We start from the raw sequence: 7093 nt of genomic DNA on the forward strand, positions 1-7093 counted from the left end.
CCAAAATTTTGGAGGGTTTTTTATTATTTTTTTCAGCCTTGAAGAACTGGGTGCAAAAGGGTTTTGTATTTCCTTATATAAATCAAGTGGGCTACTAATATATGCATTGTATGTTAAAGGAACAATGGCCAGGTCAAATTTAGCCCCAGATTTGCAGCCCAAGAACTGCCTGAATTTAAGAACTAGACAGTGAAATAGACCAGAAACTGGCTAGAAGCAAAAGTGAAACTGAGGAATCTATTTTCATTGCCCCTGCTGAGAGAAATGTTACAGTGAATGAACTTCACAGTGGGAAAATTCAAATTTTAAAAATCTTTCAATCTAGCAACATAGATAAACACATCTTTCTTCTATTAAATAGTCCTGTTCCTGTTCTCATTGAAAGTAATGGTGAAAACTTCCATTCACATTCCATTCATTTTTCATTTAACAGCATATAGCTACAGATCAAACCGAGAATGCGCCTGATAAACAGCCTCACATTTAAAATCCCAGGTTTTATTGTGTCATTGAAGTCAATACAAGTTTTGACATTAACTTCAATAAAAGCAGGACCACACATCCCAAAATAGAACAGTGTCCATGAAAAGGTAAAAGAAATGAGTAGCTAAAGCCCTGATGTTTTCAAAGATTGGAAATAGTTTAGCAGAATACCCCAAATAAAAAAATACTTTTAAGCTAACATAGACTTAGTAGCCAAATCTTTAGTTGGTGTACAATACCTAGCACAATGTGGTCCTGGTCCATGATTACATCGGTGACACTACGTACGCATCTGACCCAGTATTTTTCATGTAAAAATACATATCACTTACACAAGGAATTGATTGTTTTCCAATTTAAGACAGAGAAAAATGAATCCCTTTAATATAAGGAATTACCATTGTAAGAGTAACATGGATGTTTCCAAATAGCCCGTTATTTTCAACGAGGCTATCTCTGTCATCTACATGTAAATAGATTTCAGACAGGTGTAAAAATAGCTTCTGTGTAATAATAAATCATGTTGGCAAAATGCATTTTCCATGAGGGTTAGCATGCAGTCATCTACCCATATTATCAGTGCTGTGCTTATTGTGCTATCCCATCCCCCCACCACAGGGAGTCGCTTGAGTTTCTTAGGGTATGTCTTCACTACCTGCCAGATCGGCAGGCAGCAATCAATCCAGCGGGGATCAATTTATCGCATCTAGTCTAGATGTGATCATTCGACCTCCAAGCGCTCTCCTGTCGACGCCTGTGCTCCAGCACCGTGAGAGGCGCAGGCAGAGTCGACAGGAGCGGCAGCAGTCGACTCACTGCGGTGGAGACACCACGGTAAGTCGATCTAAGTACGTCGACTTCAGCTACGTTATTCACGTAGCTGAAGTTGCGTAACTTAGATCGATCCCCCACCACCTCCCAGTGAAGACCAGGGCTTCATTAAAACAGTTTTACAAACCGTATTGGCTAGAGTTACTGCATTGGCCTCTCACCCTCCTACATTCACTTTTAACATCCAAAGACTACAGTTGATTTTTTCACCACATTTCAGATTCCAAGGTGCTGGAATGCATCCCCAGGAGGGTGGATAGCGGGAAGAGCAAATAGACTGCTTATTTCTGAATACTAATATTGCCCATGTGAAACATTTTTCTTCATGGAGTTGTGCTTTGCTGTATTTGTCTCTCAACAAATTGGCTGGAAGTTAAAAATCACCCATGAGTACTAGATCCTGTGACTTCCCTCCCTCCCCCCTCAAACCTTTAATTTTATAATAGCAAAGGTCCAGAGACAGTGGGGTCTTTAATGTAAATAAAATAAGCTAGTCTGAAATTACTACAATTTAGCTTTCGAATCATGTTGAAATAACTTGAGTGCTCTGACATTTAAAGACATTTCTGGCTTTCTCAGGATAAACATAAGCAGGTTGAGTTTTGTCTTTTTTATTTCTGATTTTTAAATCGCATCTTATGTACCAGAGAGATGCGAAAAGCTTCTTTAGAGCTGATGTTGTTCTTATGATATAATTAGTGATATGCTCATTTCTGAGCCAGCCAACTGGGTTTAAGTCACCACACTATGGTCTGATCTTGTGCCCAGTGCTGATTCTGCAGTAGAATGCTGCGGGAGGGGAGGGAGAGAAAGCACTGCACTGGCAGGGATGCCATTCTTCAGCTAAGATGTTAAATCAAAGTGTCTCCTATCTAACCATCTCTGGATGCTGTCCTGATGGAGTCAGAGAATCTGTGCTATTTCTTGTAAACAGAGAGAAGGGGGATAACCTCTTTGTCCGTTCCAACATTCTCTCAAGGAGAATATTTTTCATTGTTTAAGGCTGTGTGAGAGTTATTGCTAAGTACACAATGGTGGCTTTGTTTGCCTAGATGCTGTAAGTGCAGACCAGTAGTGTATAGTTCTTTGGGATAAGTTAAGGATGAAAGGCATCACACACACACACAGCCCAATACTACATATTGTTAAGTTCACAGGCCTCAGTTCTTTGATGCATTGGTGTAGCTAGTGCTGCTCTGATCTGGCTACAAGAGGATGCCCCAGTGTGAGGGGGATTCTTGGATAGAGTCACCACAGTGACTCCTATACCCAGCCCTCTTCTGGTGGCTGATATAGGAGTCATCGTCAGACGAAAGGGCTCCCTTACACTGTGCTGATCACCGGCTGCCAGAACCGCCCATCAGCAGCCACCATAGATTAGAGCAGCCCTCAGGCTCCTCTAATTTATGCCAGGGACTAGACTGACTCCAGGAAAGGAGGAGCATGAAGGTGGCTTAAGGTCACAACATCTGGGACATATTTTTCATTCCTGTATTCTCTGTTTTTACTTTCATTAGTGCAATATTTGTTCTCCTGAAGGTGAAATGACTGCCAGAAACAATTATCCATGGGCCAAGTAGCATACCTGGCAGCCTCAATATATGTTTTCTCATGCTGCCCTTCCAGTAACCTCAGCTCTGGTGGAACACCCCTCAACCAAATTTGCTCTTGTACAGGTGTAACTGGGGACAGCATTTGATTCTTTGAAGGTGAAGTAGTACAGTTAGCCACCAATTCAGCCACAAAAGGCTCAGTCTGTTGGAAAGGATCAATTTCCAAAACAAAAATTACTTAAGATGATTAGACAAAAGACCAATGTCATAGCCGTTCATATGTTTTTGAAAACAACTGTCCAGACATAGACTACAAATATCTATTGTCAAACTTCAGCTACAAATACATTTTTTCTGACGTGCCAAGTTACGATTCTGTCTCTTTTACATTTTTAAAAACTTTGTAAGTGTATTATTAAACTCCATAAAGAATTTGGTGATGTAGTTACTGTTTATGATGTATTATAAAGTCAGTGGCCAAATCTTCAGGGAAAAAATATCCTAATGCATAATTTTGAACCAGGTCTCTCTCAAAACAATAGTGTGGTTCTTTTAAATGTACTGTTAATATGTGAATAGTACTATAGTTCATTCTTCCTTTTTCCTCCCAAATCTAACAGCAAGCTTTTTAAAGTGAGCACAATAAAGTTTAGAGTTTGTTCTATAACATTTTAACCTCTGGTGCACGCAAACTGTAAATTCTTTTGGAGACTGCACAAGATGCATTGGTGACAGAAGGGAACTGCATCTGTTGCAAAAGCTCACGGCGGAGCAGCACAGCAGAACTGTCCACAGCAAGGAAAAAGCTCTTGTGTTTGGAAGACAAAGTTTTCTCAGGGGGCAGTCCAAGACTGAAGAACAAACCCCCACAAAAATTTTGATCTCGCATGGACCACACTGTTTTCCATTCAAATGAGCATTTATTTGACCTTGTCTTAACTACTAAGAACACATGGCACATCATACACAAAAATAAATAAAATTCACATGCAATTTCCTCCTGGGAAGAGGCTCAGTGAGAGGGAGTAAGAACCACATACGGCAGATGCTAGTCACATTGCTTATTAAACTGTTGGAAGGTGCTGTGGTGATGGGCAGAGCATAAGAACCTGACCAGAATAGAATACCACAAGCCATTATTTTGCCTTGGCTAATATTCTCTCAAGTGATTACAATTCAGGTAACACATGTTCCTCATCCCCCCAAAAATAGTTAGCACAAAAAATATTGACATTATTGCATAAGGGTCCTTATGGAAGTTAGTAAAGACATAGGGCCTGATTCTCACTAAATTAAGGCTTGCTCTGGTAGCGTAAGGGGGTGCTGACTGCTGACCCCTCAACTCATCTGTTAGGGTCTATTGTTTGGGGGGGAATATAATCTATCTGCTAAGCATGGTTATGGAAATAATAATGGAAATTATTGAAGCTGTAGCAGCAAGTAGAGCAACCAAAATATATGCATGAAAATAGGCGTGGCTGTAGGTTTTATGCATTAAGGGTTAAGAGCTTAGAGTAAGGCCTATGAGAAGCTGGTATCAAGTGCTTGATCAAAGATTATGGAATGATACATGCTTGACCTAAGGTTACATAATTTAGCAGTATGTACCTTATGATAGTTTAGGAATGCATTTTGTGACAAACAAGTTGTCCAGAGAAGAACAGGTACACCACAAATTTGCACAAGTTAGCTCAAAATAGAGGGCATTTGGGGTTTTTTGCAATATGGTAACTATAGAAATAAATTATATGCATCAACAAAGTTATTAAGAAATTGATGCAAATGGCTTATATCAGTGGTCAGAAGTCTAAGTATGGTCACCTGGAATAGCACACATGGACAAAGGGCAGGGGCCAAGATTTATTATGGTCATGGAAGGAGTCAAATATGGTCACATATCTGAATGGTTACATAAAAGAAGTGTATAAAAGATCTGATTATCTGCACTGAAAATTGGGTTCACCAGGTCCCTGATATAGTGTAAACTGAATCAGGACCAGCTCTCTGATGTGCTCCACGGACTGCTCCTTCTATCTTTGTTTCTAATGGTCTCCATATTTGCTGTGTATTTGTATTTTTTTTATAAACTTCTTTTAAAGAGAGAGTAAACACTTACATAGCATCGTGTGAAACAGGCCTGCTACTGCTTTCATCAAAAGAAGCTCATATGATGAGAGAAAAATCAGGACTAATTAGTCTGAATGGTGGTTTAGTGCCTCCTGGAAAGGATACATCTGTTGTAGCAATGCGAGGTGTTCCAATGAGATCTGTAAGGGAGAGAGGATTACAGAGGGCTTTATTATTATTATTATTATTGTTGTTGCCACTAATTGATCCTCCATCTGGTAGGGTCACGTCAACCTGTTCTGTGTCTACAGTCACAGTTCTGTACCCAGAGAATTAATAGCAGTATGAAAGGGGAGGAAAATCAGTTAAAGTTGCATGAGTGAAACAAATTTGTTCAAATAGTTAGCTGAGGGAGTTGTTTCTTTTGTTTCTTCTTTTATTCCTTTAAACATAAAGTTGGCATGAGAATATGAAAGTCTATCTTAAAAGAGCAAGAAGAGAGGAAAATGGCTTATGATTACCATATGTCTTGGTATCTTTTTAAAAAGGGGATGGTAGTGCTTAAGTGGTATTAGGCTTCAAACAGCTGGGATTGTGTTTGTTAGTATAATCATCCAGCTAATTATATCGGAATGTGGCAAAAAAAGTTTTGTTTTGACAGCTCAACATTCAGGGTTTCCAACAGGCAACCAATTAGACCCTGGAAAAAGGAAGTTACTTGTAAAAATTAATGGCGTGCTCAATGGAGGGATATGGACTGATTTCTTTAATTCTTTCTTAGATTTCTAAAATAGTAAAAAAAATTTGTTTTAGAACATATTCAGTACATGTAAATCAAGGATTCTTTTTTCAGTTGGCACATTTCCCCTTTGGGAGTTTCAGTCATATTCCCTGGTTTCTAAATACATGCAAAGACCTCATAAATATGAAATATTGGCATTACAGTCCTGTTGAGAGAATCTTAAACCAGATCCCCAACTGGTGTGAATTGGCATAGCTTTATTAAATTCTCTGGAGCCACACTGATGTACACCAGCTGAGGATCTGGCCAGGGTAATTCTCACAATATTCAGAGAACACATAGTTGATACACTGGGCCAAATACTTCCCTCATTAACACTTCCCGGGTGCTGGATTTCTACTCTCTTCAATTCAGTGAGGTTGCACAGGTATAAGAGTGGGCAGAGATGCAGATATCCTGCAATTTGCTGAGGACCATCAATGCCACCTGAAGCCAGTGGGAGCTGAAGGACCTCTGCATCTTGCAGGATCAGACCTAGAATTTGATCTAGGAGATAATTCAATAACGTTACCCAAGGGCATGATCCTGCTACACTGAAACCAATGGGAGTCTTTCCACTGACTTCACTGGGTTTGGGTCTGGCCTGAAGGCCCAGATCCTCAAAGGTATTTAGTCATTTAACTCCAATTGATTTAAATGGGAGTTAGGTGCCTAAATATCTTTGAAGATCTAGGGCAAAGTACTTGCTCTGTAATAAAGTCATTGTCTCTACACTTTCCCTACCTCCCAAGCAGTTCTTTGACCACCACACTGTAGTGGCCATCTCTTAATGATGCCTTGATCGGTTCTGCCATCTTTTCCATCACACTTAAAATAAAATCACATTTCCCTTGTATAAATCCAAGAGAATGTGGATTCAAATCTTGAGTGTGTGTAAAGAAGACCTCTTGATGCACTTGCCGATCTGAATCCTTATATTAATCTCTGAGCACATTCATGCATAACAGATTTTCTTGGCTAATTTTTTTTAATTGCATTCACTTTGCATGTGGAAGGTCAAGACTTGAACATTTAGTCCAGCACATAAAACAAACCAAGGGCCAATTTACACATGCATTACCTTCTCATTGTGCACGCTTATATTTATGCACACAAAACCGGCAAAATTTTAAATGTGAGCTAGAAGTAAGAGGGAATAAAAATCAACAGAAAAATCTTGATGCAAACATCAACTTAGTGGGATGTCTGCCCAGTAAGAACTGCTTGATCAGGCCCCCTGTCTATGTGGGAGTATCTAATATTATGAATAGATATGGGACAAACAGGTGCCATTTATCCAACAGACATACACTTGGGGTTTTAAGTAAATTTGGACCCAGACCCAAAGCATTCCTTTTTGTTTTGTTTTTGCCATCCT

This window comes from Caretta caretta, chromosome 1 (genome assembly GCF_965140235.1).
Source record: "Caretta caretta isolate rCarCar2 chromosome 1, rCarCar1.hap1, whole genome shotgun sequence".
Taxonomy (NCBI): Eukaryota; Metazoa; Chordata; order Testudines; family Cheloniidae; genus Caretta; species Caretta caretta.